This window comes from Lynx canadensis, chromosome Y (assembly GCF_007474595.2).
Source record: "Lynx canadensis isolate LIC74 chromosome Y, mLynCan4.pri.v2, whole genome shotgun sequence".
NCBI lineage: Eukaryota > Metazoa > Chordata > Mammalia > Carnivora > Felidae > Lynx > Lynx canadensis.
In genome coordinates this window covers 814,420-825,227 of record NC_050200.1, presented here as the reverse complement: position 1 = coordinate 825,227, position 10,808 = coordinate 814,420, and the positions used below count along the sequence as shown (strand labels likewise).

The window sequence follows — 10,808 nt, the reverse complement described above, 5'->3', positions numbered from 1 at the left end:
GGAGACACAAAATGGTAAGCCCTTTTAGCTCATTTACTTTAGACTTTGGTCATTTTCCACTTGAAATCCTATTTCTTTGTTTGGTTCAACTCTATGGAAATCAAGAATTTTAATTTTAAAATTAACCCTAAGATTTATATAATAATTGGTATTTTAAGATTAATTAAATATTTGGAAAATTATCAATTCATGTTACAATTTAAAATAGTAAAACCCAGAGCTTTCAGGGCAATACTAAGTCTCAACTCTCTTTCTGGAAAGTGAAAAGTTTATTTTAAATTGTATTTGAACAAATTATAAGAGAAATAATACTGATACACTGTGAAGGAGAATTAACATCAACTCTTTCAGAAGAGATATAAAAAAGTGAAAAAGAATAAAATGAAAGGTAATAAATCAAAGTAAATATTAGAAGAGACATTTTATAATGGAACATTGTTTCTAATTAAAAATTATTACTAATGAAATGAGAACCCACAGATTGAATTTTAAAACTCAATGCAAGTCTCTACAGGGATGATTTTTATCACATAGAGGCTGTTGCTTGTTTGTTAAAATAAATAATAAGAAAACTGAAGCTGGAAGAAGAAAACAAAAGAAAACTGAAAGTATTAATAAGAGAAATGGGAAGAAAAGAAGTGTTATCTATTTTACTTTAACTTGGCAAAACTTTTATTATCCTTTAGAAAGAAAGTTCACAGGGTGCCTAGATGGCTCACTTAACCTAGGTGGTTAGATGTCCAACTTTGGCTCAGGTCATGACCTCACAGTTTGTGAGTTTGAGCCCCAGATCAGGCTCTGTGCTGACAGCTCAGAGCCTGGAGCCTGCTTCAGATTCTATGTCTCCCTCTCATTCTGACCCTCCCCCACTTTACATTCTTTCTCTGCCTGTCTCTCTCTCGAGAATAAATAAACATTAAAAAAAAAAACTTAGAAGGAAAATTCTCAGAATTTTGTCCTAGAATGTGTTTACAATTAAATTATACAAGGAAGTTTCCCTAAGAGAAACTATTATAATACGGCTTTTGTCTTCTAATATTATTTTCCGTAGCAAATATTAGTTTGCTGTTACATTAGCCTGGTCTCCTTACCTTTTAATTGTAAGACGAGTAAATTATTCCTTCTTCAGATCTTCAATACGAAGTTTAGTATACTTTTCTCTTTGGAATCTAGATATTCTTCCAAGTATTCAGTAGTATCATACTATGTTTTTTTTTTAATATCTTTATGAAAAATTATTTGGAATTGTTGCCATTTCTTAAATTTTTTTGCATTGCCCTTATTCCCATAAATTATTACAAATACATTTCACTCCAATCCTTCAGATTATGCTATAGAATACGTAATTCCCTGGTTTCTCTTCTTTGTTACTCTGATCTAAATCAAACCTTTATTTATACTTATTTATTCCTTTATGACTATTTCTTTTCCTTTGTCCTCTAGGATACAACCAGTCAATTTAAGTACTCTTCTCCTGTCTTGTATTATTTACTTCTTTCCTCTTCCCATTGCTTTTATTGGCCTGTAAATCATTTAAGAAAAGGCACAATCCAAAATCAAACTTGTATCTTAAGATGTTGGCCTTGTCCTCTCCTTTAATTTCTACACTTTGTTCTTATTATATGCATTGCATCAATTCTTGTTTCTTCCTAAGATTTATTCCCAAAATACTTATTACACTTCTTTCTCAAAGGCTTCCAGCGATTAATTCCTAGGTTTGAAATATTCTTCTATCTAACTTCTATTCATTTGAAAATTGTCACCTCCTGACACCCCGAACTGCTGCCGTCAGCGGCATGTCGTTAAATGGGGACTGTCGAAAGGTTGCTGTGGCAATCCCCCTGATTCCGCTGCACCGCTGGCAGCGTCTGCGAGCTGTGTTTGGGGAAGGGCTTCTCTCCCCGCTCTGTTATCCCTCTCTAGTGGCAGCCAGACTGCAGCCACACGCGCCACAAAAGCCACAGGCTGGAGAGCCCCGCCGAAGCATTCCTAATGAGGAACGCGGTGGGTTTAACCACTGCGGGTTAATGGTCAGGGCTTGGGAATTCCTGGCTTTCATCAACTAATCATTTATGAACCCCACCTACTACTATTAATCATGCCAGGGACTGATACAGAGGGCTTTATGTACTAACTAAAAATTGAGGAAGAGTATAAGACACACATCTTTTTAAAAATCTAATTTATTGTCAAATTGGTTTACATAGGACACCCAGTGCTCATCCCAAGTGCCCTCCTCAATGCCCATCACCCACTTTCCCCTCCTGCCCACACCCCATCAACCTTCAGTTCGTTCTCAGTATTTAACACTCTCTTATGGTTTGCCTCTCTCCTTCTCTGTTTGTAACTATATTTTCCCCCTTCTCCTCCCCACTGGTCTTCTGTTATGTTTCTCAGGATCCACATAGGAATGAAAACATATGGTATTTGTCTTTCTCTGACTGACTTATTTCACTCAGCATAATACCCTCCAGTTCAGTCCATGTTGCTACAAATGGCCAGATTTCGTTCTTTCTCATTGCCAAGTAGTATTCCATTGTATATATAAACCACAATTTCTTTATCCATTCATCAGTTGATGGACATCTAGGCTTTTTCCATAATTTGGCTATTATTGAAAGTGCTGCTATAAACATTGGGGTACAAGTGCCCCTACACATCAGTACTCCTGTATCCCTTGGGTAAATTCCTAGCAGTGCTATTGCTGGGTCATAGGGTAGATCTATTTTTAATTTTTTGAGGCACCTCCACACTGTTTCCCAGACTGGCTGCACCAGTTTGCATTCCTACCAACAGTGCAAGAGCTTTCCCATTTCTCCACATCCTCACCAGCATCTGTTGTTTCCTGGGTTGTTAATGTTAGCCACTTTGACTGGTGTTAGGTGGTATCTCGTTGTGGTTTGCATTCATATTTCCCTGATGATGAGTGATGTTGAGCATTTTTCATGTCTCTCTTGGCCATCTGGATGTCTTCTTTGGAAAAGTGTCTGTTCATGTCTTCTGCCCATTTTTTCACTGGATTATTTGTTTTTCAGGTGTGGAGTTTGGTGAGATCTTTATAGATTCCGGACACTACCTGTTTATGCAATATGTCATTTGCAAATATGTTTCCCACTCTGTTGGTTGCCTTTTAATTTTGTTGATTGTCTACTTCACAGTGCAGAAGATTTTTATCTTGATGAGGTCCCAATAGTTCATTTTTGCTTTAATTCCCTTCCTTTGGAGATGTGTTGAGCAAGAAATTGCTGTGGCTGAGGTCAGAGAGGTTTTTTCCTGCTTTCTCCTCTAGGGTTTTGATGGTTTCCTGTCTCACATTTAGCTCTTTCATTGCTGGAACCCAAGCTATCCAACCAGCCTGATGGCAGGGCCCAAGTGGTGGATGGATGGGGACTGCATGGTGGCCTACTGAAAGTGAAGCTTCTTGTTCTCCTGCTTTTATGTAATTTGGCCTTAGCATTGGTCAGGGCAGCCCCCCTACCAGTGAAAGTACCTGGGGATTTGTCATTTGGGAAATTGCCCATGACAGGCGCCCCAGGAAAAAACCATCAGGGAAAGAAATAAGATTCCACAGGGAAATTATGCAGCCCTACATCCAGCCCTTGCCACCCCCTATAAAGACTCCTCTACCTAAAGGAAGGATAGCCCCATATATTTCCCAACCAAGGAGAGGACAAATGGGTTCAAAAGCCCCACTCCGACAATAAAGGGATGTATCTATGGATACAAGTGACTCTGACCCCTAGGCCCACTTGGCCCCCAGGAGGCATTCCAGATTATGATTGGACCTGGTGGGTTAAGGTACAGAATGGTTCATTAGTTCCTAGTATACATTGTCTCTCTGGGAGCGGATAGGCGTGGGTTCCCAGGGCCCTCTTGGCTCCCTCCCAGCACCCCAGACCAAAGCGAATACTTTAGTTCCTTACACCACAAATGATTCAAAGAAACAATTAAAAAGTCATGTCCCTGTAAATGTTCCACTTGAGGTGTTAAGAGATAGATGACCTTTCATGAAAATATCAAAGCAAACGCTTTATAGACTATACATAAACGTGGATACATAACGAAAGTAGTATGAAGAAATTAATCAATAAGGAAAGGGCAGGAGGGAATGTTACAAGAAAATAACTATGTTGTTATTTGTTGTATGTTGTCCATTAATGGGTGATTACACAAAGGAACGTTTTTAGAATTAGATAATGCCGAGAAACATAGATAATGCATGCTACAAGAAAATTGCTAACAAATATAATGCCATGTTTGCCACAATAAAGCGGCCAGTCTAACGCTGCTGTTGTCTGTGTCCATTTGTTATTTTCGCCGACGCCGTTCATCCTTCAGGAACCCCTGGACCTGCTGGGGCTGGACCCCGGCATTTCACCAATTTAAAAAAAGTTTTTATAGCACTTATTTATTTTTGAGAGACAAAGAGAGGCAGAGCATGAGCAGGGGAGGGGGAGAGAGACACACACACAGAACTAAGCAGGCACAGAGCCTGATGCAGGGCTTGAACCCACAAACTGCAAGACCATGACCTGAGACCATGACATGAGTCAGAGTCTCAACTGACTGAGCCACCCAGACACCCAGCTCTTTCATCTATTTTAAGTTTATTCTAAATTCTTGTTCTGTTATACTGCTTAAACTGGTTTTGATCAATTCATTAGCTGTCAGTACTTCCTGTAATTGTTTTTCAGGTGAATTCTTCCATTTCATAATTTTGACCAGTTTTCCGTCCCTTATGTGTTTTAAAAGCTTGTGTGCTCTGCACCTGCGAGCGCTGCTATATTAAAGGAGGGTCATACACTGTCCAGGGTCTGGCCCTTCAGGAGGTGTGTTTTCAGGGATTGTTACTCGCTCTCTGTGACTTTGGTTAGTTTATTACCCTGCTTTGTAGTGATTTTTTGGACCCTCCACCAGATGTGCTTTGATTTGTTCCTTGGAGTAGCCCTGTAAAGGAAAACAGATAGACAAACAGGAGACAAAAACATGCAAAGACACAAACAAATAAACAAAAACAAAACCTAAAGACTAAAAACAAAAAAACACAAAACACCAACTACAAGTAAAGAAGAGGGTAGAGATGGGGCTGAAGGAAGAGCACATACAAAGAAATGATGGGGGGGGAGGGGGGAATAAACATTGACTAGGCAGAGAGATTAAAAGGCTTAAACCAGAGAGAGAGAAAGGAAAATAAAGAAGGAGGCAGGGAAACAAAACGAACATACAGTTACCCAGACAGAGAAACTATATGGCTTGATTATTCCAGAGAGCGAGAAGGAGTGTAAAGAAGGAGGTATAGAACATGTATCAAGACAATGGATTAAATATGTCTGTTTAGACAGACCAATAACCAGAGTAATCAGTCTAGGGGAGGGGAGAGATAAAGAGGAGAAATGGGGGAGGAGGGAGGAGAGAATATATCTATATTTCCAGAATTGATCTAGAGTTAAACCAGACAATGCTGCATAGCTTGTCAGGAGTAGCTGTCAACAGGGTCTGTGCTGCTTCTGTGGATAGCAGTTACCCAGTGCAAAGGGGTCGTGGTTTGGTGTGGTCTGTACCCACCTCCACTATGGGGGCAGGGGGAGATCCCTGAGGCCCCGCCTTGGTTGGTGGGGCGTGGGGGGGAATGGTGATTTCCCAGTCTCTTTTCCACAGGGCCGGACCTGGTGGACTTCATTTGAGCCATCCTCACTGTGCCGAGGGCACAGATGGGAGGGTCCTTCTTGCTCTGCCAACTCCCTGACCCTGCGCTTGGCTAGGATTCAAAGTCCAGCTCCGTGTGCTCTGGAGCTGGGGAAGCACCTCTCAATGTGGCCCGATATGTGGTCCCAGCTGGCTTTGTCTGTGCCACCGCACTACAGGGAGGACCAACTTCTATTGCAGACTGAGAGCCGCTGCCCTCGTCCTGGGCCCCACAGGGTGGCAGACACAGGCAGGCTTTGTCTTTTCCTACAGCACTCCAGGGAAAGGCTGCCTTATCCTCCTGCAGACTGCGCCCTGGGCCCAGCCACTGCTCCAGGAGGTGGCGGACACAGACAGGTTCTGTGCTGTCATGCAGCCCCCCAGGGAAGGAACCGCTTTCTCCAGCTGAAGGCTGAGCCTCTGACCTACAACCACACCCAGGCCTGGCTCCCCTTCTCCCCAGGTGTGCGAACAGAGAGCTGGCCCCAGTCAGAAGAAAGCCCCGCAGTTAGAGATCTGATCTCTCTTAGTCTTAGTTCGAGGTCTTTCTCCTGTCTGGATACAGTCCTGTACTTTCCTAGCCACTCTTTCTCTTCCCTTTGTCTCTCTGCAGAAGGGGGTTCCTCCTCTCCATGCCCACAGGCCTTTTTTTTTTATCTCCCCCAGTTCTCAGCTACCCACCTTATCTTTCTTCCAGCTTTCCCACTTTCTTCCTGGTAGATTCAGCCTCTTTTCCTCCCGGGCTGCTCCCAGGTCTGGGTTTGGCTTCTACATTTCTTTGTTTGAGAGGCACAGGATGTATGGATCCCCCTATTTTTTTTGCCATGTTGGAACTCCCTCATTGGGTTCTCTTAATCTATTCTCATTTTTTATTATTCTTTTTTCTTTTTGCTGCTCAGCTCGTTGCTTTTTATACCTTATCTTCCAGCTCACTGATCCATTGTTCTTCACCATCTAATCTATATTAATTCCCTCTAGTGTATTTTTCATGTTCAGTTATCATATTATTCATTGGTTCTTTCTTGTATTTTCTGCCTCTTTGGTGAAGATCACACTGAGCCCATATCCTCTTCATTCTGGTGACTATTTGTGGCCACTACCTTGAATTTTAAAATCAGGCATATTGCTTACCTGCTTTTCATTTTCCTTCTTTTGCTGAGTTTTTCTTTCATTTCCTCCATATTGCTCTGTCTCATAATTTTATCTGTATCTCTGTGTTTGTGTCTATGTATTAGGTAGGTCAGCTAATATCTTAAAAGTAATGACCTGTGTGGAAGTCCTTGGTGCACAGTCTAGTCCTTGTGTAGAAGTCCTTGTGATGTAGCACAATCTTTTCTGGTCCCCAGAATCATTTGCTCCATATGCTTCCCACTTGTGGGTTGTGTGTGCCCATCTGTTTTTCTGAATCATAATCACCTTCAGTCCAGTACTCTGCAGATGTGCTTTGCCTGCTGTGGGTACACTCAGCACATTTTGCTCTGATGCTGGTGGAAAGTCTTCCTGCAGCAGACACAGGCTCATTGGCGGGCAGGGGCAACTCTCAGAGTAGCTGCCTGTAATTAGTTTCTCTGACCCAGCTTCAGGTGCAGGTATTATAGCCCTGCTAGTGTGGGGAGTATTTTTTCCCCTCCCCATAGTAGAAGTCACTTCAAATGGCCACAATTGCCATCCAGCCTAGGAACAAGCCACAGATTGCAGGGAAGGAGCCCCTTGGAATGATGTCTACCAAGGTTGGAAGTTTGGATAGGGTAGATCTGGGTGGGGTGGGGTTTTGCAAGCATGTATCTATCTAGTCTGGTGAAGGGAAAGAGAAATGGGTTCTACCAACATTTTTGTTTTTGAAGAAATTTGTGAATTCCTAACCTCCAACACACATTCTAAAATTAGTCAGTAGCTTTTTCGCAATGGGTTTGCCGCCAGAACACAGGTGTTGTGAAAACCACCTCTAAACCTAAACCAAAGTGGGAAAGGAAAAGACTCATATCAACATCGTCGTCATTGGACATGTAGATTCGGGAAAGTCTACCACTACTGGTCATCTGATCTACAAATGTGGTGGGATCGACAAAAGAACTATCGAAAAATTTGAGGAGGAGGCTGCTGAGATGGGACAGGGATCCTTCAAGTATGCCTTGGTCTTGGATAAACTGAAAGCCGAATGTCAATTGTGGTATCACCATTGATATCTTCCTGTGGAAATTCGAGACCAGCAAGTACTATGTGACCATCATGGATGCCCCAGGACACAAAGAGTTTATCAAAAATATGATTATGGGCACATCTTAGGCTGACTGTGCTGTCCTGATCGTTGCTGCTGGTGTTGGCGAATTTGAAGCAGGTATCTCCAAGATTGGGCAGACCTGTGAGCATGCCCTTCTGTCTTACACACTGGGTGTAAAACAACTTATTGTCGGTATTAACAAAATGGATTCCACTGAGCCACCCTACAGCCAGAAGAGATACAAGGAAATCTTTAAGGAAGTCAGCACCTACATTAAGAAAATTAGCTACAACCCCAACACCGTAGCATTTGTGCCAATTTCTGGTTGGAATGGTGACAACATGCTGGAGCCAAGTGCTAATATGCCTTGGTTCAAGGGATGGAAAGTCACCCGTAAAGATGGGAATGCCAGTGGAACCACACTCCTTGAAGCTCTGGATTACATTCTGCCACCTACTCGTCCAAATGACAAGCCCTTGCGTCTGCCCCTCCAGGATGTCTACAAAATTGATGGTATTGGTACTGTCCCTGTGGGTCGAGTGGAGACTGGTGTCCTTAAGCCAGGCATGGTGGTCACTTTTGCTCCAGTCAATGTTACAACTGAAGTAAAGTCTGTTGAAATGCACCATGAAGCTTTGAGTGAGGCTCTACCTGGGGACAACGTGGGCTTCAATGTCAAGAACGTATCTGTCAAAGATGTTCGTCGTGGCAATGTGCTGGTGATAGCAAAAATGACCCACCAATGGAAGCAGCTGGCTTCACAGCTCAGGTGATTATCCTGAACCATCCAGGCCAAATCAGTGTCGGATAAGCACCTGTGCTGGACTGTCACATAGCTCACATCGCCTGCAAGTTTGCTGAGCTGAAGAAGAAGATTGACCGTCGTTCCGGAAAAAAGCTGGAAGATGGTCCCAAGTTCTTAAAATCTGGTGATGCTGCCATCATTGATATGGTTCCTGGCAAGCCCATGTGTGTTGAGAGCTTCTCTGACTATCCTCCTGTGGGCCGTTTTGCTGTTCGTGACATGAGACAGACGGTTGCTGGGGGTGTCATCAAAGCGGTGGACAAGAAGGCAGCTGGAGCTGACAGAGTCACCAAGTCTTCCAGAAAACTCAGAAGGCTAAATGAATATTATCCCCAATACCTGCCACCCCAGTCTTAATCAGTGGTGGAAGAATGGTCTCAGAACTGTTTGTGTCAATTGGCCATTTAAGTTTAATAGTAAAAGACTGGTTAATGATAACAATGCATCATAAAACCTTCAGAAGGAAAGGAGAATGTTTTGTGAACCATTTTTTTTCTTGTGAGCAGCAGTTTTAAGTCATTAGTTTTAAAATCAGTACTTTTTAATGGAAACAACTTTGACCAAAAATCTGTCACAGAATTTTGAGACCCATTAAAACAAAAGTTTAATGAGAATAAATAAATAAATAAATAAATAAATAAATAAATAAATAAATAAATAAATAAAATTAGTCAGTAAAACTCCTTTATGTGAACCCCATACAGTTTTATTTATTTATTTATTTATTTATTTATTTATTTATTTATTTATTTATTTATTTATTTATTTTTTTATATGAAGTTTATTGACAAATTGGTTTCCATACAACACCCAGTGCTCATCCCAAAAGGTGCCCTCCTCAATACCCATCACCCACCCGCCCCTCCCTCCCACCCCCCATCAACCCTCAGTTTGTTCTCAGTTTTTAACAGTCTCTTATGCTTTGGCTCTCTCCCACTCTAACGTCCTTTTTTTTTTTTTTTTTTTCCTTCCCCTCCCCCATGGGTTCCTGTTAAGTTTCTCAGGATCCACATAAGAGTGAAACCATATGGTATCTGTCTTTCTCTGTATGGCTTATTTCACTTAGCATCACACTCTCCAGTTCCATCCACGTTGCTACAAAAGGCCATATTTCATTTTTTCTCATTGCCACGTAGTATTCCATTGTGTATATAAACCACATCTTCTTTATCCATCTTTCAGTTGGTGGACATTTAGGCTCTTTCCATAATTTGGCTATTGTTGACAGTGCTGCTATGAACATTGGGGTACAAGTGCCCCTATGCATCAGTACTCCTGTATCCCTTGGGTAGATTCCTAGCAGTGCTATTGCTGGGTCATAGGGTAGGTCTATTTTTAATTTTCTGAGGAACCTCCACACTGCTTTCCAGAGCGGCTGCACCAATTTGCATTCCCACCAACAGTGCAAGAGGGTTCCCGTTTCTCCACATCCTCTCCAGCATCTATAGTCTCCTGATTTGTTCATTTTGGCCACTCTGACTGGTGTGAGGTGATACCTGAGTGTGGTTTTGATTTGTATTTCCCTGATAAGGAGCGACGCTGAACATCTTTTCATGTGCCTGTTGGCCATCTGGATGTCTTCTTTAGAGAAGTGTCTATTCATGTTTTCTGCCCATTTCTTCACTGGGTTATTTGTTTTTCGGGTGTGGAGTTTGGTGAGCTCTTTATAGATTTTAGATACTAGCCCTTTGTCCGATATGTCATTTGCAAATATCTTTTCCCATTCCGTTGGTTGCCTTTTAGTTTTGTTGGTTGTTTCCTTTGCTGTGCAGAAGCTTTTTATCTTCATAAGGTCCCAGTAATTCACTTTTGCTTTTAATTCCCTTGCCTTTGGGGATGTGTCGAGTAAGAGATTGCTACGGCTGAGGTCAGAGAGGTCTTTTCCTGCTTTCTCCTCTAAGGTTCTGATGGTTTCCTGTCTCACATTTAGGTCCTTTATCCATTTTGAGTTTATTTTGTAAATGGTGTGAGAAAGTGGTCTAGTTTCAACCTTCTGCATGTTGCTGTCCAGTTCTCCCAGCACCATTTGTTAAAGAGGCTGTCTTTTTTCCATTGGATGTTCTTTCCTGCTTTGTCAAAGATGAGTTGGCCATACGT

At 42.0% G+C, this 10,808-nt stretch overlaps 1 pseudogene across 1 annotated transcript; it reads left to right on the top strand.

Annotated features, from left to right (window-relative positions):
- The first annotated feature begins 7,640 nt into the window (after positions 1-7,640).
- Positions 7,641-9,178, top strand: LOC115508052 (annotated as a pseudogene). Its single transcript, XR_004908377.1, has one exon. The product of XR_004908377.1 is annotated as an elongation factor 1-alpha 1-like (transcript).
- The last annotated feature ends 1,630 nt before the right edge of the window (positions 9,179-10,808 follow it).